The sequence below is a fragment of the Ceratotherium simum genome, chromosome 20, assembly GCF_057802395.1.
Source record: "Ceratotherium simum simum isolate JZ-2026a chromosome 20, ASM5780239v1, whole genome shotgun sequence".
In the NCBI taxonomy this organism is placed as follows: Eukaryota; Metazoa; Chordata; class Mammalia; order Perissodactyla; family Rhinocerotidae; genus Ceratotherium; species Ceratotherium simum.
In genome coordinates this window covers 9,472,466-9,498,078 of record NC_141919.1, presented here as the reverse complement: position 1 = coordinate 9,498,078, position 25,613 = coordinate 9,472,466, and the positions used below count along the sequence as shown (strand labels likewise).

At 40.8% G+C, this 25,613-nt stretch overlaps 1 long non-coding RNA gene across 1 annotated transcript in view; it reads left to right on the top strand.

Annotated features, from left to right (window-relative positions):
• The window catches only part of LOC147914356 (uncharacterized), a 1,093,764-nt gene that overhangs the window by 486,273 nt on the left and 581,878 nt on the right, over window positions 1-25,613 (top strand). The gene's annotated exons all lie outside the window — the stretch shown is intronic.

Genomic DNA, 25,613 nt, shown 5'->3' with positions numbered 1-25,613 from the left:
AATAATGCATTTCTCAAAACGTATTCCCGTCATTAAGCAGCGCATGACTGTATTGACTATTTAAATATTGCTCAGTCCCGGGGAAAATAGTGTGATAGGATTGTACTTTCTTCTCTGTAGATATGGTGCCCTTATTTCTCTCTTTAATATTAATTGTTTAAAATCATGCTATATTTTAGTTTGCTTTTTACCTAAACTACTGTTTTCTCATATAGATTTCATTGCTGTTCCTAAAAATCTGTGTTGCCTTCTTCTTTTTCTCCTTGCATGATTTGCTCATAAAAAAGGTATTTTTCTATTTTCAAACTCAATATTGTTTACTAAGCTGGGTCCCTTCCTTTTCCAGAACCCTTGCCCCTCCCTACTCAGTTTGGAGGCCGTAAGACCAAAGTACAGACGTGGCCCTAGAAGAAAGGGGGCCCACGCCGCGGCTCAAACTGCTTTTAGGCTAGGCCAGAAGGGCTCACTAATCACTAAGTACGAAAAATGCATAATTTTGGCTCCATCATCCTAACTTCCTAGCTTTGTGGGAAAGCCAGCAATCTGGGGTTCAACCAGCACTCCATGGAATCATGATGCAGGCGGTGCATATTCCACACTGTGCCCAACACTGCTCCAGGCCTTGGTGAGAACTAGGAGGTGGCTTGTGGAAAAATGGAGAATTTCAGACTCATATATGCATGTCTTTCTTGCCCTAAATACATTCATTTCAGAGATCTAAAAACTGCCTCTGCCCTGGCTGAGCCTGCCCGGGTGTCCCTGAGCCAGTGACTGCTAACCCCAGGACCATGTGATGTGATGAGGCCCCCCGAGCAGCGGTTCACACTTCACATGGGACACAGCCGGGAATGGTTCTCACAGCAGACCCAGGACAGGAGCATTGCCTCAGATGCGCCTTCCAGATGGGAAAACTGAGGCTCATGGAATCCCACAGATGCTGAGTGTTGGAGCCATGATATGGATCTCCTCTGGGATTTGTCCAAGGCTGGGGGTGGGGGTGGGACAGAAAAACAAAATGAAAGCGCTCCTGAAAAATTGTTTTTCTGAGGTAAATAGTACCCTTGTTTTAAATCCATGCTAAGTTTGATATCAGAGACTTTCTTAGAAGTAGGTTTTCAGAGCGTGGAGGACAAATGAAAGTTTATGGGCAAAGAGATGGGGGTTGGTGGGGGTGTTGAGGTAAAAAGTCCAAAACCCAAGCTCAATCTATGTCTAATTTGTCATTGGACTAGACGAGTTTGTTGTACAGAAATCTAGAAACACCGACTGTGGTGAAATACCTGAGTTAGCCGCACACAAAAATATTTTTCTGGATTAGAAATATTTTTCTGTTTCCCTTGAAAATTCATTGATTTCACCAAATATATATTTTGAAGTTATGAAAGAAACTTGAGTAAGTGATATGCTTCAAATTTGGATTTATTATAACTAAAAAACAAATTTGCAGTGCTAACACTATGACAAGTACTATTCTAAGTTCTTAGCAAATATTAACTCACTTAATTCTCATAACAACAACTTTATAGGTAGGTATTATTCTTAATATCCACTCCTTCTTTTTTTTTTTTTTTTTTTGGAAACTGAGGCCCAGAGAGGTTAAATAGCTTGCCCAATGTCACACTATAAGTGGGTGGCAAAAACCCAGAATTTAAAACCAGATTGTCTAGATTTTTATCACTTTGCTCTGTCACATATTATAAACCATATTTAGGGAAAGGACTAAATTGACAAGAATCTGAACCAATGGCAGAAGGAAGAAATGAGAAAATGAGTGATGCCAGAACCTGGGGAGGATTTAATTTCAGAAATTTCTGGTGATGAGACCTAGAGATAAGAACAAGAACCTGGTTGGACTATCAACTTGGGGCAGCATCTGAATCCATTGGGAAATGACTTTGTTTTCTTTAAAGTTCAGAAAGACCAGCTGGATGAAGAGTAATGAAAAAAAGTAGAAAGGAAAAGAATAATGTGACTTAAGTGAAGAGAAGTAACTTTTCCCTCTAAGTAATAGGAGAAGAGAGAGTCTGTGTGGAAGGAGAGAGGCTTTCTACCAGGTGTCTAGGCATTGGTTACCAGGATGAACACGGAGGAAAATGGCTGCCATTGTACTGGTTTCAATGATCCCTCAAAACCAAAGCTTCAGTTTCAAGGATGGCGTACATGTACAGCATAGCTACTGTGTGTTAGACACGCCACTAACTGGGTTTCCAGTTACGCATTTTTATTGGAGTAACAGTTCCCATGAGGTATGTATTAGTTCCCTATGGTTGCTGTAACAAATCAGCACAAACTTGGTGGCTTAAAACAGACACACTTATTCTCTTACAATTCTGGAGGTGAGAGGTCTGAAACCAGTTTCACTGGGCTGACGTCAGGAGTTGGCAGGGCCGTGCTCCCTCCGGAGGCTCTAAGGGAGAATCCATTTCCTTGCTTTTCCAGCTGCTGGTGGCTGCCAGCATTCCTTGGCTTTGGGCCGCATCGGTCCAATCCCTGCTTCATCATCATCTCCCTGTCTGCAGTAAAATCTCCCTCTGCCTTTCTCTTATAAGAACACTTGTGACTACATTTAGGGCCCATCCAGATAATCCAGGATAATCTCCCCACCTCAAGATCCCTAACTTAATCCCACCTGTGAAATCCCTTTTGCCATTTAAGCTGAGCTCCTCATGTTCTGGGGATTAGGATATGGACATTTAGGGGCAAGGGTGTTATTATCAGATGTAGGAAATGAAGTTTTGGGTAATGAAGTAATTTGTCCCAGTTCTTGCAATCTTTCCAAGTGGAGATTTAAATTCTGGTAGTCTGACTTTAGGACACTCTCTGAACCATTCTTAACCTGTGTTCTTAACCAGCGATTATCCTTGGTTAAGAGTCACACATGGGGTAGGTATTAAGACCCCATGCATAAAGCCTCTGTACCATCTCCTCTTTCACTCTGTTCTCGTGGTGTATTTATGAACCTCGTCCAGAGTGGGAGAGCTCAGGAAACTGTTATGCGGGCTTACTAAGAGGAAGCATTTACTGTTTGTTTGCACTTGGTAATGGATGGTTTTTTAATAGAATATGCCATCAAGTAGTGTTATCATCAATTTCTGTGGTTAAACAAAGAAGCAAACAGCAACAACAAAAGGCTATAGATGCAAAGGTGTCAAGGACTTGCCTAAAGCCATCCGGGAGGGCAGAAGAAGAGCTGGTACCAGACGCCAGATGCCCGGGCCTGAAGTCCTCCTCTCCAGCCCTGAGGAAGCACCTGTTCAAAGGGACTGTGAGTGATTGCCCAGCACCTGAGACCTTGTACCCCAGCTTCAAGATGGAAATGCGCGGGAGGATCTCCGGTACTTGTACTAATCACGAATCCCTAATCTGCTCTCCCCATCCTTTGGAGGAGAGAACCAGGCCCTTTGAAAATCCTTTTCTGCTTGAGAAAGAGCAGAGCAGCCTTTGCTCCTCTCGCTGTGATCTACTGCACTTTGCAAAGGTGATTTGGCAAGTGCAGCTGCAAGCCCATCTCCAATATCACACATCCATGGAAAATTCCAGTCAGGTTTTACACTCAGTCGCAGTACATTTTTCTGAGGATCAGTAATGATTTGCTGAGGATCAGTAATGCTCTCCGCCCGCCGGCTGACAAGGGCGTGATCTCTGCGCTATTATCCTCCATTTGTCAGCTCCTCTCTGACACAGTTGTCCACGCTTCCCTAGGAATATTTGAGGTATTTAGGCACAATTTCAGGAGCTGCTCCTGCCTGTATCCTCTTGTTTCTTAATCAACATTTCCCGATTGAGACTATAAATAATGCAACCTGGGCGGGCTATCAGAGGCGTTCTTCCTCCTCTGCACCATCTGAATCTCCATGCCCTTTAAGGGTCACACGCATGGCTTGGATGTTTCCCATCACCACGATTTTCAGGAGTCAGGGCTACTGAGGTAATTGCAAGTTCCTCAGCCTTTCCGTTCCTTTCCCTCTTGATTATTTGAGAAACATGTTTCCATGTTTCGCAAAGCTCAGTGTTGCAGAGACACTTGGAATTCTGCCCCAGAGACACAGGCATTCTGTTAATTGTTCTCCTTTTCTTCAGAACAGAAAAGAGATTCATCTGTCTCAGAGTTACTCCAGGTTTCTCTAAGTGCATTGCAGAGGATCTGGGTTAGGCTGGCAATACTCCACCTTTTCTGTTGGAAGGTACTTCACATTCCATAAAATGAAGTCCACACCATAGGAGAAATTTAGTTTGACTGCTCATCTACTGATTCATGAGGTTTGACTCACTGAGATTTCCCCTCCTCATACTGTTGTGGAGGAAGGATTTGTTGGCCAAAACCTTGGTCACATGTTTATATTATATTCCTAGTTTGTCATTTATCTTTTAACTCTGTTTAGCTTGCCTTTGCCACATAAAATTCTTTAATTTTTATGAAGTCAAATCCACTGTCTTTTTCTTTACGATATCTCAGTTTCATGTTCTGCTTAGGGAAAGACTTCTTTATAACAAGAATATAATTTCCTATCCTATTTTACATTCTTCTAGGTATTTTTTTCTTACAATGGAATATTACCAAATGTATGCTCTATAGGCAGGCCTTGCTCTGTGCAGTTCACCTGGGCATGAATTTCAGTTATCGCAATTTAGTTAAATAATCCCAGTCTCCCGACAACACAATTCAAGTTTCAGTTACCACCATATATTAACTATGAGAAAGTACACGAAGTTCAAATTTCACAGCCAGTTCTTCAGTCCACAAATCACCACATAAATGACAGATGTGCATCATGATCAGGGAACAGTCAGGTCACTTCTTTCAAAGCCTGTTGATCCCTGTACATGTTATTCAATTCTCACACAGACAGCAAAATGCGTCATTGTGCTGCCTCCTTGTCTCCTAGTGAATTTCCACATGACATTTCACAAAACTGGATAATTGAAGGAGGGAAGGAGAGGCAACATAGATGCAAGTGCAGCAAAGAAACAATAAGTGATTAAGCTGAAAGTGAAATTCTAATGGAATATAAGAGGAGTTGTAGAGCAAACAGCTGACTGTGGGAACGTTGAATTTGCAGACATTAAAGGGACTAAATATGCAGCCAAAGGAACTTAGTAAAGACAAATTCAACATAATTGAGGAAAGTGGTTGGGACAAAAGAATGAAGATGTCCTAGAGTAAGTGACATCAACAAAAAGACCTCACATAAAAGGAACTTGCAGATATATTTTGTGACTTTGAAAGCACACAGGATAAAATGTTGGAAGCTGATATCAACTTGGAATGGGGTATGAGAATTTGCCAAGGCACCAAAAAGATTCTTGCTCCTCATTGAAAGCTCTACGGCAAGAGGAGGGCAGCACTGTGCAAACTACTCTGGATAAGTTTTTTCTTTTCCCCTTTATAATAGACTTAATTTTTTCGAGCAGTTTTAGGTTCACAGTAAAATTGAGCAGAAAGTGCTGAGAGTTCCCATACACCTCCTGCCCCCACACAAGCCTCCCTACTGTCAACTTCCCACACCAGAGTGGAATGTTTGCTACAACTGATGCAGCTACACTGACACGTTATTCTCACTCAGAGCTGATAGTTCACCTTACGGTTCACTCTTGGTGTTGTTCATTCTACGGGTTTGGACAAATGTATAAAGACACATATCTACCACTACAGTATCACACGCAGTAGTTTCATTGTCCTAAAAATCCTCTGTGCTCTGCCTATTCATCCTCCCCTTGTCCTTAATCTCTGACAACCACTGATCTTTTTCCTGTCTCTGTACTTTTTGTCTATTCCAAAATGCCATATAGCTTGAATCATACAGTATGTAGCCTTTTCAGATTGGCTTCTTTCACTTAGTAATATGCGTTTACAGTTCTTCCATGCCTCTTCATGGCTTGATAGCTCCTTTCATTTTAACACTGAATAATATCCAGTGTCTGGATGTACCACAGTTTATTTATCCATTCACCTACTGAAGAATATCTTGGTTGCTCACAAGTGTTGGCAATTAAAGCTGCTGTTAACATCCTTATGTAGGTTTTTATGTGGACATAAAGTTTCAGCTCCTTTGGGTAAATATAAGGAGTGCAACAGCTAGATCGTATGGCAAGAATATGTTTAGTTTTATAAGAAACTCCCAGGCTATCTTGCAAAGTGGCTGTACCTTTTTGCATTCACATCAGCAATGAATGAGAGTTCCTGTTGCTCCACATTCTTGTCAGCATTTGGTGTTGTCAGTGTTCTGGATTCTGGCCATTCTAATAGGTGTGTGGCAACCTTGCTATAACTGCATATTAGTTCCAGGAGGTTTTTTTCTTGATTCTTTTGGATTTTATACATAGACCATCATGTTATCTGCAAACAAAGACAGTTTCATTTTCTCCTATCCAATCTGTACACCTTTTATTTCCTTTTCTTGTCTGATTGCATTAGCTAGAATTTCCAATACAATGCTGAAAGGGAGTGTTGGGAGGAGACATCCTTGACTTTTTCTTTGTCTTAGCAGGAAAGATTCTAGTTTCTCACCATTAAGTATAGTATTAGGGTAATGCTGGTCTCATAGAATGGATTAGCAAGTGTTTCCTCTGCTTCTGTCCTCTGAAAGAGATTGTCGAGAATTGGTATAATTTCTTGCTTAAACAGTAGAATTCACCAGTGAACACATCTGGGCCTAGTGCTTTCTGTTTTGAAAGTTGTTAATTATTGATTTAATTTCTTTAATAGATATAGGCTTATTCATATTCCTGTTTCTCTTTGTGTGAGTTTTGACAGATTGTGTCTTTCAAGGAATTGGTCCATTTCCTCTAGTTTCTCAATTTTGTGAGCATAGAGTTGCACATATTATTCCTTTATTATCCTTTTAATGTCCATGGGGTCTGTAGTGATGTTCCCTCTTTCGTTTCTGATAGTAATTTGTCATTTCTCTCTCTCTCTTTTTTTTTTTTTGTTAGCCTGGCTAGAGGCTTTTCCATTTATTGGCCTTTTAAAAGAGTCAGCTTTTGGTTTTGTTGACTTTTTAAATTAATTTTCTGTTTTCCATTTCTTTGATTTTTGCTCTAATTTTTACTATTTCTTTTCTTCTGCTTACTTTGGATTGAATTTGATCTTCTTCTAGTTTCCTGAAGTACAATCTTAGTTATTGATTTTAGATCTTTCTTGTTTTCTAATGTATGCAGTCAATGCTATAAATTTCCTTCTACACACTCCTTTTGCTGCATCTTACAAGTTTTATTATGTTCTCATTTTCATTTAGTTTAAAATATTTTTAAATTTCTCTTGCATTTTTTTCTTTGACCTACGTATTATTTAGAAGTGTGTTGTTTAATCCTCAAGTATTTTGGGATTTTTCAGCTATCTTTTGTCATTGGTTTCTAGTTTAATTCCATTATGGTCTGAGAATAAACATTATGTGACTTCTGTTGTTTAAACTTGTTAAGGTGTATTTTGTGTCTGGAATGTGGTTTATCTTGGTGTATATTCCGTATGAGTTTGAGGCAATGTGTATTCTGCTGTTGTTGGATAAAGTAGTCTGTAGACGTTTATTATATCCATTTTGTTGATTGTGTGGTTGAATTCATCTATGTTCCTCTTGATTTTCTGCCTGCTGGACCTATCCATTTATGAAAGAGGGTTGTAGAAATCTCCAACTATGATAATGGATTCATCTCTTTCTCCTTGTAGTTCTATCAGTTTTTGTCTCACAAATTTTGATATTTTGTTATTAGATGTCTTGTTTCTCTTCTGGTTAAAATAGCATATTTTATTTTCCTCAGTCTCTTTGGGATAAATTCAGTCTTTCAGATTTCTGCTTCCCTTCCTTCTCCTCCTAAGATGGTGTCTGGTTGTAGAGTTCAGAGTGGTTCATGTAAGCTGGTGGCAAAGGGCAAAGGAGCTTTGGACTCTCACTGATCTCTGGTTATCCCTGGGATTTTGCCTCAGGATGGCCAGTCAAGTCCAGGCCCGGGACTGATGTTCCATGAAGTATAACTCATTCCATTAGCCATTAGGGACATAGCACAGGCATCCAGTTCTCTGGTTACATTCTCTGACTCTCAGGATGAATTACTTTGTTTTTTCCTTTACCATAACAGGTTTCACATTTTTCTACTTTCAAATGTTAGATTATATTCTGACTTTTTCCACATATTTCCACCAATGATCAGAAAATTTATAAGAGAAGGAACTTTGGTCAATTTCTTTTTTGCATCTGAGCCCTGAGCATAGTGCCTGGCACAGAAATATGCAAAGAATAATTATTAGATTGAATTGAATGGGATCTCTTATTACCCAAAGCTTGTTGGTACCAGTTTGAGGTGCGAAAATTATTTCCATTTGCTATTTCATTCTTTGTTAGATGCAAAATCAAGTTTATTTTGTTATGCTGACTGGTTTGGAGGAGAAAGAAGGCATTCTGAGTGAAAGAAAACTTCTTGTGATATTGGAAACTATTTCTAAGTCTCCTTCTTTGTCTCATCTTGAAATTGTTACCCTCTCTTTTATAAGTGCTAAACAGCAATCATTATTCACTGTCTAGTTTATAAGAGGCTTAAGAATAACAATGTCTCAAGGGCCTTATGAGTCCTGTGTTGGTGGGTCAGGATGTAGAAAGGAACTGGGTAGAAATGGGTCATCAGAGATACAGAAAAGATTCTCACTACCTTTTGGTTTCCCACTCCATACATGAACGTAGACATTTCTGTGCTGTCAATTGCAAAAGCAAGAGAAAAGCAACAAAAATATAAAACTACTAAAAAACCCCAAACTCTCTGTGCCTTAATTGCTGCCACTTCAAAGTTTCACCTCCTGACAAGCTCTGGAAATAATGAAGCACTGAGGCTCAGTTCTGGGGAAAATTTTCTAGATTACCTAGACTATAGGTTCTAGAGTCTAGAATTTAGATCAACATGGAGCAGGATCCATCCTTTTTCTGTTCACTGAAGTATCCCCAGAACGTGAATGTGCTTGGCACAGTGGGAGCTCAACACATATTTGTTGAACAAATGAATGAAATTTCTTTCTTTGCAGATAAGAAAACTGCAGTTGAGAAAGGCAGTGTGACTCGCCTAGGGTCACACCACTTGTAAGTGGTAGATCAGGAGAGGAAGCCCCGTCTCCTGACATCTCATTTGCTGCACTTTATGCTACACAATAATATTTCCTGCAGCTTAACCCACAGAAGCACTCACCCTTGAGTGCTGTAATAGGTTTCTAGAATTTATTTAAACCGTAAAAAAAGCAGGACGAATGGTTGTTTCGGCTCACTTAACGGATCAGATATCCAGGATTGCCAAAAGCATATTTATTTACTCACAGTTAGCTAAAACACCATATAATTCTTTTTGTGGTTGTCCAGTCGACGTAAATTTTTTTTCTGTTCCAGTAAAGTGTACATTGATTAAAAATTATTGTTGAAAAAAGACCACCACTCAGAGAGTCTGAACTAGGCAAGATGGATGAACTCCCAATACCTGTTATGGTGCTGTGAAAATGTATGTCCTCCCTTGATTTATTTTTTTAAAGATTTGTTCCACACAGAAATGGAAGCTCTCTCCTGTGGTTATATTGGTGAAATTCAGCTGGTAAATGAGCTAAGAAGAGAGAGAAGGCAAATAATCTTAAGTGCTTGGGAGTATAAGAATCAGACATCACATTGTATATGTGGTAAGGAGAAGGAGGATACATTTTTAAATATTAGTGAATAAATTTAACTCTCCTCTACCTCTTTGCTATGACCTGCTTACTCAGTTTGGGCATGGATTGGGACTAAAAACCCTGAGTTAAACGATGGAATAGTTCAGCATTAACATCTCGTATATCTAAGTGTATATACATATAATATTCAGAATGACTATTTTTAATTTAGTATTGAATCATTGCATCTTTGCAAACTGCTTCAGCTGCACTTTTTTAAAAGGTGCTCTTCCCTTGGGCTCCCTGGAGGTGAAATCTCCACAGACTCTATTAAATATACAGGGCCAATAATTGTTGTTCCTGATAGAGGAGAAAATTTCCTCTAGCAGCAAAAAGAATAAATGTTCCAGAGTTTTATTAAAACAGTCCTAGGGAAATATCTTCAATTCCATCGCCTTTTCAGATAACATCACCTGCATGGTTCCTATCTATATTGTTTCTATGCAATGAACATTGGAATGAAACTTTAAAACCAAGCAGATGTATACCTTCCTGGTCTTTCTGTGCCAACCATTATTTTGTAAATAAGTGTACTTTTTAGTGGGGGTGGAGAAGGAGAAGAGAGAGAGAGGGAGTCTCTTGACTATGTTTCTTTCTTAAACAAGTAATCTCATAATTTTAAAATCCTGGGTAATATCAAAAGAAGCACAGGCTCAGCGTAGCCATTTACGCTGCTTTAAATAGCTCTCTACTTTTACAAAAATTCCATTTTTTTTCTAACTCCTGCCACATTTCTGATATCACTCAGCCATGAACGCTGCTGCCTTGCAGGCATGCCACATGGAGGGAGTGGAGCTGAAATTAGACACAACAAACTGCATGCTCTCTTATTCATGAACTCAATAAAAGTGCTTCCTTGGGGAGATATTATATTTCCATCTTCAAGTCTGGGAGTTTGGGCACCCAAAAGTGATTATCAGCAGCCCAGCCAGAGAAAATTTAACCTCGCTCTGAACTCTGGTGGGGTTCCAGTGGGACTGTCATGAAAATGTTGACTTTTGGCCCTGACTCTCCAGCTCCAAAGTAGGGTCTGGAGAGCCAAAGAAAACAGTTAAAGCCTGAGTTAAGAAGTGAGGAGAGAAAGGGGCCAGAAACCTCATCTACAGGACCCTGCAGCTCAGCAAGCACAATGAGATCCAGAGTGTTAGATTAAGGTTCTCCCTTGTGCTCGGCACCTCTTAGTGCCTCTGTTTATTTTCCTGTAAGATGAGCATTGTCGAAACCCTTGCTACTCAAGTTGTGCTCCTCAGACTAACAGCACGGGCATCACCTGAGAAGCTCGTTAGAAAAGCAGACTGTCAAGCCCCACCCTAGAATTACTGAGTCAGACCCTACACTTTAACAGAATCCCCAAGTGATTCCTATGCACATTAAAGTTGGATATGCTCTGGTGTAAAAGGCCTGGGTCCAAATGTCCAAGAGCAAATCCATAATGGTGGATCGTCTTTTAAACACAAAGAGTGTGACTATAAAGTGACAGCCTGTCCCTCAGATTAGGAGCACCTCACAGCCTTGACCTGTATAAACCAGATCAGTGAGTAATCACTGAGCTCCTCCCAAGGCAAGGGCACCCACTGAAGGCTGTCTACCAGAGCAGTCGCCAGGGGTTGAAATCTGACTGTAAAGATGAGATATGCAGAGGAAAGAATATATACAGGCACAGGGGAATATAGCCCAGGGGCACCATTAAAACTAAGTTTGCAAACTATTTTGGGAAGAACAGAATAACAGAGATTATTCTGGGAGTCCTCTTTGCCTAGATGTTCCTTAAGTCCCTTGGAGATTTATGCAAAAAAGGATTTGGGACTTTTGCCCAATCCCTTAAAATACAGTGTTCAGACACCTTCAGAAGGGCACAATTGGCAACCATCCTCTGGGAGAAGAGCCTACCAGAAACTGGAAATTCCCCTCAGCTCTGAGATTCAGGAGACCGGGTCTTGCCCCAAACCCAGCCAATGAGACTGAAGAGACAGATGTGTGGCACCATAATGGGACAGATACTTCTTCCTCTCAATGCCACTCTGGGGCCTTCTCACCAGTTCCTTGAAGGGTGATACCTTGACACCTTGTCACTGCTCTTCCAGGGCTCAGCAAGAACCAGAGGGCTGATACATCTGCCTAGAGCTTGAGTTGTCCATCTGTCTAGAGCTCTTCAGGGAAGCAGGAGGCACCAGGGCGCTACAGAGGTCATAGGAAGAGAGGTACTGGGCACGGCTGGGTCTGGGTGATGATGTAGCTGCTAAAAGCCCTGGAGAGCCCTTTTTGGATAGGATCAGACTCCTGACAGGAGACATCAGCTGTGGGAAATGATGCTGAAAGCCCTTATACAAAACCCCTGCTGATGGAGGTTGCTGCCCCCAAGTGGATACCACACTACTGGACTCTGTGTCAGGCATTTTGTTATATAAGCTCTATGGGAGGTATTAGTCTCTGCATTTGACATTCGAAGCAGCTGAGGCTCAAAGAGGTCAAATAGTTTGTACCCAGCTGAACCAGGGTCAGATTTGAATCCACGTCTCCCTGGCCTCAGAGCCCATGCTCCTCGTACTGCACTGCAAAACCTCCTCCGGGTAGGTGGGACTTGCCAACCAGAATCAAGGCAGGAATTCATTAGTTGCCCAGAGCCTTACAACAAGAGAAGCAGGTAAGAATGCCAGGCTGGAGGAATATTCCTGTTCGGAGCTCTGCAGCCCATGCCATTTGTGGCCCGCAGAGAGCATTTGTCTTTCCACTACCATCCATTGCTCCCTGCCCTGCCAGACACGTTACAGCTCTTAGGGGGGAAAGAGCATTAAGCTGGCCAGGGAAGTTTGATGGGCTGCAACAAGGTCAGCTTCACGGGCAGTCAGTGTAGTCACACAGGGCCCCTCGTCCAGAAGACCCTGCACTTGGGTTTTAATGCTCTTCCACTGCTGTCTTGAATTTCTTAATAATTTTACCTTTGAATTTATGTTGTGTGAGTGAAGTCTGGGGGGCCAATGGAGCATGTGCTCAGGGCTTGGAGCCTTGGCTCATACATAGTCCCTCCTCAAGTCTCCTCCCGCCTCCCTGGGATGGGTTGTCTGCTGTCTACTCCCTGCTCTCTGGCTTCCCAGGCCCTGCTCAGCCTCCGCATCCCCTGCTGCTCTCCACCCAGGGACTCAGGTATCCATCGGGTCCTGCCTGGAGACTGCAGGCCCTTGGAGGTTGCCTGTCTGCCCTGGCTTGGAGCAATGGGTCTGTGGGAAGAAGATATTGACTTTCCTACCTCTGGTTGGAGCCCTACATTTTTGCTTTGCACTGGGCCCTGCAAAATATGTAGCCAGCTTTGGGCTGCAGTTTTCTAGGGTTGGAACTCAAAGTGGTTAGAAGTTCAGCACATATAGGCAGGAGGTCTCTCCCTTCCTTCCCAGAGGCCCAGCGGGAAACAGTCTCAGCCGTCCTTCCCTCTCCTTCCTCGTCCTCCCATGGCTCCCAGGACTAGGTCTGCCACTCTGTTTACAGTTTAGGTCCAGGCACTAGAAGCAAACTTGCTCTTCCCTTTTATTCTCAGTCTAGTTCTAGTTTCTCAAGCTCTGGCAGGTGAATTTTGGATCAGCTTTTTATCATAGGGGTAAGATCTGAGACCAGGGTTTATGCATTAGGGTGAAATAGGTGTAGCAATTCTCTACAAGTGCCTCGCATCAAGGTTGCTTGGGCCTATTTAACTGAAGTGAAAGGAGCATTCCACATGGTCCAAATCACTGGTGTTTGGGGTCAGAGGCCCCAAATAATGAATTGTTACTTTGCTTTAGCTTCTTTGTGCCTGTATTTCCCTTATGGAACTTGTTGACAGGAGAAAGCCATGAGCCAAGGCAGTATTCATACACTGTTGATCTCTGGCCAAACTTCATATTAATACCATTCTAACAATACCTAATGTCACTCCAAGCCACTGATGAGAGGAGGGTGAAGACAGAAATTTGTGATCTTTCAATAAGTCTCTTTAGTGACAAAACAATACATTTTCCTTTCAAGAAATCTTTAGAGACCAGGAGCGTTGCTGAAGGAAGCTTTAGCAACCCTAGGTTATAAGCCAACCACAACACGGTAGAATGAGTGGTCAGGAAAGAATTAGGAGGTTACGCAAACAACATTCAAGCAAGGTCACAATGCCACTCATGACTAATAGTCACATTTTTGAGACAGGTGACAATTAAATTATAAAACCATAACTCTTGAGACTTTGAAGCAGCATCAGAGATTATACATTTCAAAACCCTCAATTTTCAAATTAAGAAACTGAGGGTCTAAGAGGTAGAAAGACTTATATACTGTCATTCAGGAAATCATTTGTAATAATTGGTAATTGATTATCCCCAGCAGCTGAGGCCCTATTCTTTCCATTGTAATTTATCTGCAGAGGTTTATTAACCATGGTGAATAATTATATCTAACAAAGGTCAAATTGTGTCTAATGTCAGATGACTATTTCTTATAAAACTTTCTAAATTAGGACTAATCTCTGAACAAAGTATAAATGGAGGGGTGTGTGTGTGCATGAGTGTGTGTGTGCTCACACATACATACATGTGCCCTGCTTTATAACATGAGCATTCATTATTAGTAGGTGGGATGAAGTGATAGCCTTCATGGCAAGATTTAGGGATTTTCTGGAAGGACTCCATATTGCCTCCTCAAAACTTATCATCCTAGATTAGAAAATGCCTAAAATTCTAAAATTAGAGATTCAATTCCCTGAACTAAGCAATATAGAGCTCTGCCCTGATAAGTGCAATCAGTTCCAGAATGAGACCGATAGACCCGAGAGCACAAAAGGGCCTTACCTGTCTCCTAATCAGTCTAATCTTTGCCTGACACTTGACTCCATTATGTCAGTCTCTGGAGGGTAGTGGCCTATTCTGAGAAAATATCCACCCATTTGTCCATCTATCCATCCACCTGTTCATCCATCCATCCTCACATCCTTCCATTTAATGATTCATTCATCAATTTGGCAAATATTTTTTTGAGTCCTTCTACTCTGCCGGTATGACAGATAGTATCCCTTGTCTCTCAGTAACAAACCCACTCTCTTCATTCTGTTTAGATTCTCTCATTGAGAAGCATTTCTCAATGTGTGAGAATTTCCAAATGTGTGAGGTTTAGAGAGCAGGAGGGAAGAAGAAGTCATTATTTTCTATGGCAGAATGTGCATGGGCACTGGCAGATGGCAGAGGACACTGGGTTTCACCAGCATTCTCTGGAGGGTCATCCACTTTTGTGCAAGAAACAGCTGAGATTTTGGTGGCAGCTTCTCTGCATTTCTGGTACTTCTAGACTTCCTCAAGCCAGCAGAGGCCTCTTTGACCTTAGCTTGTCAGCCATCCAAGTGGTTGGGTAAGCTTCTAATTCCTTGCATTAAATTCATTTCTGTTCAGAATACCTACAGTGGTTTCTCTTTTCCCAAAAAATCCTGACAGAAACAGCCAAGCACCAGTCAATGAACAAAAGATACAAAGCTGAGTCCACCTGCTCCATTCTCAGAAGACTTTCCTTCTATTGAATAGCATCCTCTCTCTCTCATATGTACATTGGTCCCATTCCTGCCCTGGGTAACCACACATAATAAATCTTGTTAATTCATTTATGTCTCAGTTAAGGTTAACCTTCCTGAGAGCAGGTGTCCACAGGGAGGAGAGAAAAGGTAAGGACATGGGTGCATGATTGAGCATGGAAAGACAAAATTCATTCCTTTATAGTTTTCCTGACTCTTAGAACATAGAGGGTGGATCTCTCTTGGAGAGGCTTGGATAAATCCCACTGACTTCAGTGATAGACATATATTGTTTTCAGGACAAGCAAGCAGGATAGAAGGTCTTAGGAAGCCCGGCACCTCAATGTGAAGGCTCTAGGGGAGTCTTCTTTTAAAGAAATGTGCATGCAAAGCCCCTCACTTTTGCTTCTGATAATGACCAAGGAGATGACTACAGGTATACTTTCACCCTCTAAAATCTTCTCTCTTCTTTATTACTTGGCTAACAAGGAAAGACGCCATGAACTCAAGAGAGTACTTCCCATTCTACAAGAACTACTGCACGGCTGAGCCATAGACAAACCTTGGGCTTGACTCTTCTGTCCTTAAGCTGCTGGAAAGCTTTGTGGCCATGAGCTGCTGTGGTCATCTTTCATGCTGGCCAATTCCTGGCAGTGAGAGGAGAACTGGAATTAGATGAATAATAGTTTATAAGAATTTAAAAAACTCTTTAAAGCATGAAATTATGCTCAAGGAGGCTCTGAATCCCCTGTAAATATTTATTCTCCCAGAGAAAAATAGTATTTCCTTAACACTTACCCAATTTTTCTCAGGTTTCTTAGTATTTTCTTGTTATAGATATGGCGTTTCTAAAGAATCTGTTACTCAAGCAATAACTCCAGTGTGTGTACATGTGGTAATCCCATGAAATGCCCTGGTTGGATCAACAGGCCTGTGGGAAGGAGATATTTAATGCCTAGTGGAATTGAAGAACAATGGAACCAATTGTACAGTAAATAGTGCTGTGATTTAAAAGGTCTCAGTCTAATCAGGCAATAAATGTTGTAAAGAGTGTATGGCTTTATGTCTCTCCTGCTCCTCAAACTTCTAATGTGAATGAAGAGAACTTAGAGATGAGATTCAGGGGAAATGACTTGCAGGAAAATCCATAAAGAGTGTTAAGTAACAGGAAAATTTTATCTATGACGGTGTCTGGAAATGTTGAATCTCTTCCACTAACTGAGCCTGGCTTTCATGCATGTTTCTGAAGAGGCTACCTCATTATTGCCCAGAAAAAAATGGTTTTCCTTTTTGTTTATGTGAGCTATTATGTTCTCGTTAATGTTTCTTTCCTCAAATATTTATTTAACGCCTGCTCTGGGAATAGCATTGCCTGGTATAGTGTGAGGAAACCTTCAATAGATTTATACTTGAGTGAGAAAGTCAAGACATCACATCTGAAAAAGAAAATAGTGAGATGAAGCTTTTTTTAATTAAATAAATTGATTAATTTTAAAAATATTTCTTGATCCTCTACTCTGTGCAAGGCAGAGTGCTAAGCATTTTGGTTTTTTTTTGATATCTCCCATTTTTCTCCACATCCACTATTCACTCTTCTCCACTTGCTCATGACTCAAGGTGGTGGACCCACGTAGATTATACCCATCCAGGATATCTAGCCCTCTGGCTTCTTGTTAGGTTTAGCCAATGGGAGACACTGGTATGAGATCGAGGTGGGAAATGAATGACGTTGCAGTGTTTCTTCTCCTGGCTCTCTTGCTGGATCATCCTAGATGGGCTGCTTTACTCAGAGCCACCCTCTTCAGGTTTTAGTAAATGCTCTGCACCCTGCCTCTTTGGGCCAGGATAGTTATGGCTCCCTGCCATTGTTGGTCCTAGAGTATTGCAGTATCTTCTGTTGGTTAAAAAAAAACAAAACCTGCCCACAGTTTTGCAAATAGTCCCTAAAATTCAGTGTAAATTACCCAATTTTAATGTTCTATTTCTTTCCTGTCTTGACCTGAACTCATACAAAGTAAAATCAGACAGATATCCAGCCTTCAAGGGGAATATAAGGCATATTTCAATACATATATGACAAGACAGAATTTGTTAATGTATCAGCAAGAATAGTAAACTTGAAATTAGGTTATATAGATTCTCATTCCTGCTCTGCTTCTAACTAATTGTGAGCGTTTGAGCAAGACATGTTACTTCTTTGGATGTTGGTTTCCTTAGGTGTATAATGGATTTCCTTAAAATGTCAGTCTCCTTAGGTGAGCCTGGCTTTCATGCATGTTTGTGAAGAGCCTGCCTCACTATTGTCCAGAGAAAATGATTTTACTTTTGTTTGTGGGCTAGGTAATTTTTCTTTCCCCAAATACTTATTTAATGCTATTTTATAGCTATGCTCAGAGATTCTGTCCAACGTCGTGATTCTACGACCGTGTGCTGTCGTTGAGTGCTGTAAGGCAGTAGCAAGTAAACGCTATAAGGGAGTGGCAGCGAAAGTACTACGGGAACCTGGAGGAAACATTGATAAATCACTAAGAGCTATGAAATTTCTGAGGAAGAAGAAATTGCTGTGATAAAGGAAAGCTTCATAGACTAGATGGTACATGGGAAATCTTTATTTCATCCACTGGATTGGAGAATCAGTAAGTGGGTGAATAAGTGTTGGCAAATCTCCCCAATTTAAAGCAGGGTCTAGAATTCCTGCCATTCCATATAGAACAGTGCAGTGACAGGACCTGACTTACCAGTGGGGTAAAGTGTACATGATACCAAGTGTCCCCTGAGCTGTCTTTGCAGAAACCCTGTGTCCACTTTAGGATAGCTAAGATCACGTCTCTTCCTGCCAGAGCATGTACTTCTGCTGCCTCTAGATTTCTCACATGACCTGCTCTTTGCCTCCCATCTCCCATAACACTTGATTTCCCAAAGCAAGCTAGAGAGCTTGAAGACCTCTTTGCTTATAATGACTCAGACTCTTCCAGAAGTGAATTTGAAGCTATAAGAGGGCCTCACTGTTTGTGTTGGGCAGGGAGAGATGGAGCCAGTGTGCTGGATGGGGTCTCCTGGAGACAAAACTTGTGTGACTGCCCATCACGTTTCCATTTAAGAAAATTTGTTGAATAACTACTACTTCTTGGACACAATGGTGACCAAGCCCTCAAGGAACTTAAGTTTAGTAAAAGAAAGAGAAGGCTAATAATAGTATTTTAGCCCAATGTTGTGAGTACTACAATACGGTGCTGTGTATGCCTGGGTTATGATGGGAACCCACAGAATCACATAACTCAGGTGGAAGGTGGGTGGGCTGGGAAGGAATCAAAGAAAGTTTCTTGTAAGAGACAATGCATGAGCTCAATCAGAAGTGACGTATAAGAGTTACTCATATGAAGAGAGAAGGAAGGATGTCCACATCCACGAGGATAAGATGACCAATGCCTTTGAAGTATAAAATAGCAAGAAATATGTTTGAATTGTGTGTGTGTGTGTGTGTGTGTATCATGTGAACAAAGAGCGGCTTGATGCTTTAGAAACATAGAGTTAAAGGGGAGGAGTCTCCTATTAAGGGTTAATTGAGCCTTCATGGTCTATCCTGGGAAACTAACCACCCAAGATAGTCTTATTCGTCTGGGAAATGCATTTTAATATCCACCAAGTCAATTTATGAAGGAGATTGCGAGTGCAGCAGGTGGGTAAGTTGGGTCTCCCTGTGCAACATTATTTCCCACACATCTCCTGGCAAGGAGCCCTGACAAATAGCAACAATAAAAGCTTCACATCTTTCAATCAATATATAATGGAATAATGTGATTCCATCCATGCATGACTTGGTAATCATACTGTCTTGCCAAAGATGGAGAGACTGATTCCCCAACCAAACAGAAGTCTGTGTTTCAAGGGAGGCTTGGTAACCTGTTCATGCAGTTTTCTCTGGGTTGTGGAATTATTGCTGTTCTTCTCTCTTTGTTTTAATGGGTGCCTGAGAAAAACTCTGACTCCCATGGCATTGTAGGGGGAAAAAACATGTTTAATGCTACCCTGACCCTTTAGACACATTTACACATCCTCCATCTGCTTGGGAGGTAAAAATTTCAGATTTCAATAACAAAAATTGTACAGGTCTTCCTTGAGGCAACAGAAAATGCATATGATAAGGGAATAGCCATGAAGTGCAAAGGCACATTTAGGTCTTAGCGCTTATTGACGGGAGCTGCAAAGAAGATGCAGAGGATGTGTGAACGATCCCAAATAAAAGAGCTCGAGCAACATACAATATGGATAAGAAAGTGTGCTTCAAAGGAAATGCAACTGTCGCAAATGCACATGGAGAGTAGCAAAGAAGGGAGCCCGAGGGATGCGAAGTGTACCACAAGAATGAAGACAAGCAACAGCCTCTTCTTGGAAGTTTGGCTCAGAGAAGCAACATTCTGTTCTGCAATTATTAGAGTGCATTACATTCATTCAAAATACAATTTAAAATGCAAGAATCCTGAATTAGATCTGCTTTTCCCTTCCACCTTGCCACTAATGAGGCCAATTTCAATCTTATGACAACCGAAACCCGTAATCAATGTGAAAGGCGGTCAGGACAGCTGCAATATGCAGTCCTGAGGGGAGGCTGGAAACCACGAACCCCTGCGGTTCCCTGTCAGGCTGGTTCAGGGCATGTCACACCAACAATCACATTCAGAGTAGAATTTGATGGGAAGTACGTGAAATGTGTGTTACTGCTCATGAAGACCTTCTGGGATGAAGTGCTGAGTGTGTTTTGCGTTGGTTTACAGCCAATCTGGTGGACTTGTACAGCACATTGTGAAATGTCACTTTTCTGTTTAAACTCTGAAAGGGCATTGGTTTCACATGTTTACCACTTGTCATTTTTACGCTATTCTACAGCACAAGCCCATCTGATTTGTAGCACATATCTTGTGTACCAGCTATATATAACAGCCCTTAAAGTAGTGCATGCCAAGTGTTCATGATCTTAAAGTCCCTCCCCTCCTCCCCTCCATCCACAGTATTTAACCAAAGACCTGGAAGATGTAAAGAAGGACTGCTTATGCGTTCCATCATTTGTTGGGTGTGGATTTTTATGAGATTTTAGCAAGTGGAATTCATGTCAAACAAGAGAATTTCCATTAGTCCACCCCTTGGCTTGGTGAACCACAGCAGGGCCTGTAAAAAGGAATATCTTGGTCAACCACCAGCCTCTGTACACAACGGCCACGCCTCATCTCCTGGCACAATAGTTCTCTAGAGCTCCCTTGCTCATGACTCCCACATGTTTTCTGCCGCCCATCCTGCTAGCAGCCCCAGCAGGACTCAGTCACTTTGTCACCTCCTGACATGGTGACTATTCTTGTCTCTTACACAGCATGATGATCCCACCGGCAGATTTGAGGGCACACCTCCTGGTTACTTGGAGTTTAGGAACTCCTACAACTGGACACTGTCTACACCAGCAGGTTCATACTACATTTCTCTCTGCTGTGTGGACAGGTCTAAAGGAAGTTTCCTGACATTAAATGTATGTTCTCAGTGCAGGCATTAGGAGATTTTTTTTAGTAGCATTTAATTCACAAATGTTTATTGGATTCTTAATAGGTACCAGGTACTGTTAGGGTTATAAACTATAACTGAGGCATGACTACTATTCCTGAGGAGCTAATGGTGTAGTTGGGAAGAATATGGATACAGGTGGCTCCAATTCAAAGAAGGGTGCTATCAGTTTAGTTCCCTAAGAGACAAACTCGGAATGGAGGCAGCATAGAAAAAGGGAGCCGTCATTTTCAGCTGGGGGTAGCACAGAAGGCTCTAGAGGAGGCAGCTTTTGAGATGGACCTTGGAGGATGCATGGAATTTCAGGAGCAGAAACTGAGAAGAGTGTGCATTCAGGTGGAAGAAATAAGGTAGGCAGAAGCATGAAGATAGGATATATTTAAGTAACAATAATTGGGATAATTTTGCTGGAGCAAGGGATGCACACAGAGGAGATGAGATAGGAAAGATAAATTTGGAAGATTTGTCCTGAAGCATGTTAAGGCAGGGAGTAAGGTGGACGCTTAACTATTGGTGGTGATTAGGAGGGATCAGTGGTTTTCAACTGGAGGTGATTTTGCCCCCCAGAGACATTTGTCAAGGTCTGGAGACATTTTTGGTTGTCACAACTGGAGGAGAAGAGGGGGTAGAATCCAGTGGGTAGAGTCCGGGGTACTTCTAAAAGCCCTATGACACCTCTTACAGCAAAGAATTATCTGGCCCCACATGTCAGTGGTGCTGAGGTTGAGGAGCCCTGAGGAGTGAAGGGGAATTGACTGCTGAAAGGGGAACCACGGGTCAAGGCACTGCTGAAGGTGTCCCCCTGAGAGGAAGAGGATCTCAACAGGATGGTGGCAGTGAACACAGAAAAGGGGCGACAGCTGTACAAAATATTTTAAAGGTAGAATCAGCAAAAATTTGTCAACAAATTGCCTGTGGTGAAGAGGAAGGGAAGAATAAGAAGAGAATCCAAGACTTTGAACTGGTTTTTTTGGAGCATGTTTAGGATCTTCACAGAAACGAAGGAGTCAGTAAGAAGAATTGTCTGGCAGGGAAAAGCAATATGACCTTTTGTCTAACAACATAGAATTGAAATCATGTAAACCTAGGTTCAAATCCCAGCTTTTCCATTTACTAGTTGCATATGGTTTGCACACATTTCTTTAGTTCCCTAGGGCTATTTCCTCAATAGTAAAATAATGATAATACCATCTCCCTCACAGATCACCATGAAAATAAAATCAGATCATGTCCATAGAACACATTGCCAAGCACGTAGTTTTGCCCCATAAATGTAGCTATTATTCTGCCACTGCTACTGTTGTTAAGTCTTGTTGTTCAAGCCTGGAGAGGTGTCAAATGCCGCTTGAGAAAAGTCTTAACCACATACTGCCTCTGATTAACACTGATGCCCAAAAAAGTTAAAGACACAGATTTCAGTGATTTGAGAGAGAGTTGGGCTGATAACTTTGTTAGCATGGAAATTCTACGCTGTTCTTGGACTGCAGGAACAACATGGAAGTGGTCTTTAGTGTTGTGCTATGGCCTCAGGTGTAACTCTTGGCAACGACAACTCTAACTGAAGAAATGAAGACCAAGGTTGTTGGGGAGACTTGAGACTTTACTTCTCTGGCCTAGTGTTGGGAGAAGACTGATTAAATCAATGTATATTGAGTACCTGCTCTATAGAAACACATTGGGAGAAACACAGCACCCATTGCACTGTTTGCACCATGAATAATAAGGAATAATTTAACTATAAATATGTTATTGTGGTCAATGAGAAGCAAAGTTAGCACTTAAAATCATTTGAAAAGTAATTGGACTTGACTTCACTCAGAAAATGTAATAGATTTGAAAGATTTTTTTTGATGTAAAAATATTGCTATATTAAAATCATTTAGTATTTAAAATATGTGATATATACTATTTTTTTGTCTTGCTAGTTGACTATTATTATTTCTCAAGAAAAATGTGCTCTTATTTTCTATTTTATCATGCGTGCATGTGTTTCCATATGTTTAAGAGGAAGAATGCATCTCATGAGAGGAAACTCCTAAAATTCACCTTTGAGAGTTTTACAGGTGCCCCATTGCAATGACCTATGAATAGTTGGAAGTATTTTCAGTAGTTATAATGATTAGGGTCACATGTGGACTTTTAAGAGTGTTTGGATTAGATGGTTTTTGTTCAACCTCTGAATTTGTTGCCTTCATATTGACATCTTCCATCTTCCACCACTCCCCAAGATTTTATGCATTTATTGGTTGTATTATAGACTGCCTTTATATTAAGATTTTTTAGGTACTACACAAAACATGAAAACACTAATTTGAAAATATATATTCATCCCTATATTCACTGAGCATTATTTACAGTAGCCATGACTTGGAAGCCACCCAAGCGTCACAATCAACAGATGAATGGATAAAGATGTGGTATATATATACAATGGAATACTACTCACCCATACAAAAGACAAAATTGTGCCATTTGTGACAACATGGATGGACCTTGAGGGTATTATGCTAAGCAAAATGTCAGACAGAGAAAGAAAAATACTGTATTATTTCACTCATGTGTGAAAGATAAAAAAACAAACACACAGACAAAGAGAACAGATTGGTGGTTACCAGTGGAGAAGGGGGTGGGGGGAGGGCAAAAGGGGTAAAGGGGCATATAAGTATGGTGACAAATGGAAACTAGACTTTTGGCGGTAAAGGCGATGCAGTCTATACAGAAGCTGAAATATAATGATGTACACCTGAAATTTACACAATGTTATAAACCAATGTGACCTCAATAAAATAATTTTTAAAATCACATTTAAGGGCTGGCCCTGTGGCTTAGCAGTTAAGTGTCCACACTCTGCTACTGGCGGCCCGAGTTCGGATCCCAGCATGCACCCACGCACCGCTTCTCCAGACATGCTGAGGCCGTGTCCCACATACAGCAACTAGAAGGATGTGCAGCTATGACATACAACTATCTACTGAGGCTTTGGGGGGAAAATAAATAAGTAAAATTATTTTTTAAAGAATCACATTTAAGATGAAAGATCAAAAAGAAAAAAAAAAGAAAATGCATATTTAGTAAAATAAAACAGAGGAGTTAACAAACAAGAAAAAGACCAGAAGAAAAGAAATGGGTGGGGAAGAACAGCAGTGGGAGAAAGAAGTTCTAGGTAGATGGAAAGGGAAGAGTGAGAAAGAGGAAAACAGAGAGCTAAGTGGTTGGGTGCAAGTCCCTGTTACCTCCAAGGCAGACCAGATGGGTTCTGAATGTGCTGAGGACACTCCACAGATCCCTTCAGTTCTTCTAAGAGCAGAATTCACTCTTCAATTTCACATCTCTTAATAGCTATCGTGGGGTGTGTGTAACTGTTTAACTCTTTAAATTTTAATTGAGCACAAGGATTACTTGGAAAGGTATGGCTTGAAGTCACAGCTAAATTAGTAATAGTTTTTTCATCCTTCTCACAGTTACATAAAAATTTGTAAACGAAAAGAGATCCTTTTGTTTTTTTTCCATTAACAGTACTTAACCATGGAGTTACCAATCACCGAAAAAGACTCTTACTGAGAATTTGGAAAATATTGTTCAGCCATTTCTTCTTAAAAATCTTCTACAGAAGGTGACACATTCTCTTTGTTACAAAACATCATTTCTTTTGCGGTGCCTGTGATGCCTTTCAACACTGTGTTCAATGTGGCACATAATACATATTCAATAAATATTTTTTGAACAAATAAATGAATTAATTAAAAATTAGGCTTGTTGAGTTGTCAAGGCAGGCAGGCATCTGCCAACATTTTATGCCCCCCATGAAAACAATTCTTGGTTGTATACTCACATATCTGAGAATCTATAAATGCATATATATGTACATTTATGCATATGTATTCCTATAATTATATGCATGCACACACATATCCTGGACTTCTTTTGAAAGGTTTATGTGTGATGATACACTGTATATAAAGCGTGTCTTTATGTTGCTATCCATTCAAGGCATGTGTATCAACTGTACATATGTTGCACCATATGGCAGAACTTCAATGCCCATCTCTCAGCTTTATTCTTAGAGTCACTAAAGAGATGCCTCCTGAGATAAGACAGCCTTAAAATAGGTCAGAGACCTCAGGAGTCATTTTTTTCCACGGTAAATCACATCATGAGGAAAGAGCTGACAGTGGGAAACACCCTTGCTAAATAAGCTAGCTTTCATAAGCAAAACTCAGGCTACTGAGACTCCTCTTTCCTGGCATAGTGCTTTTGCAAATGCCTTTGCTATAGCTTCTTACTTTGGTGGCGATGACTCAAGGATTGATAAATTTAAATCTCCTAGAATCACGGAAGATGTAAATTTAAAGTGTCTGCAAGAGCCCTAGTTTTTGTAGCTATATAATGTTAGGCAAATAGATTGAATAGATGGCATATTTTGTCTTCAATAAAAGCCTATTCAGAGGCTATTTTAATATTATTCTAGTTTATACTCCAAGAAAACCAAGCTTAAAAAACCCATGCTAAGTGGCCACTTATTCATTTCTTAAACCAATCATTTAGCATGAAAATATATTCACCACTGATGATCTACTGCAAGTTTTGTGTTTCATTCCATTTCACAGCCACCTTATTATGTATTTTGATTTTATAGCTGAGTAAACCAAAGCTGAGGGACATTAGTAATTTACCTAAGCTCAGTGAGCTAGTAAGAGGCAGAGAGGGTGTTCAATAAATATTTTTAATGAATAAATGAATGAAATAATAAAAGTTGCTGGAAAAACATTTTCCAGTTTATCTGATTCTTAAGCTTAATGTCTGCTTGGTACATTGTACTGATAATAAATAAAATAACCTCCCTTTTATATGTTAATAAGCAGGAAAAGGAATTGC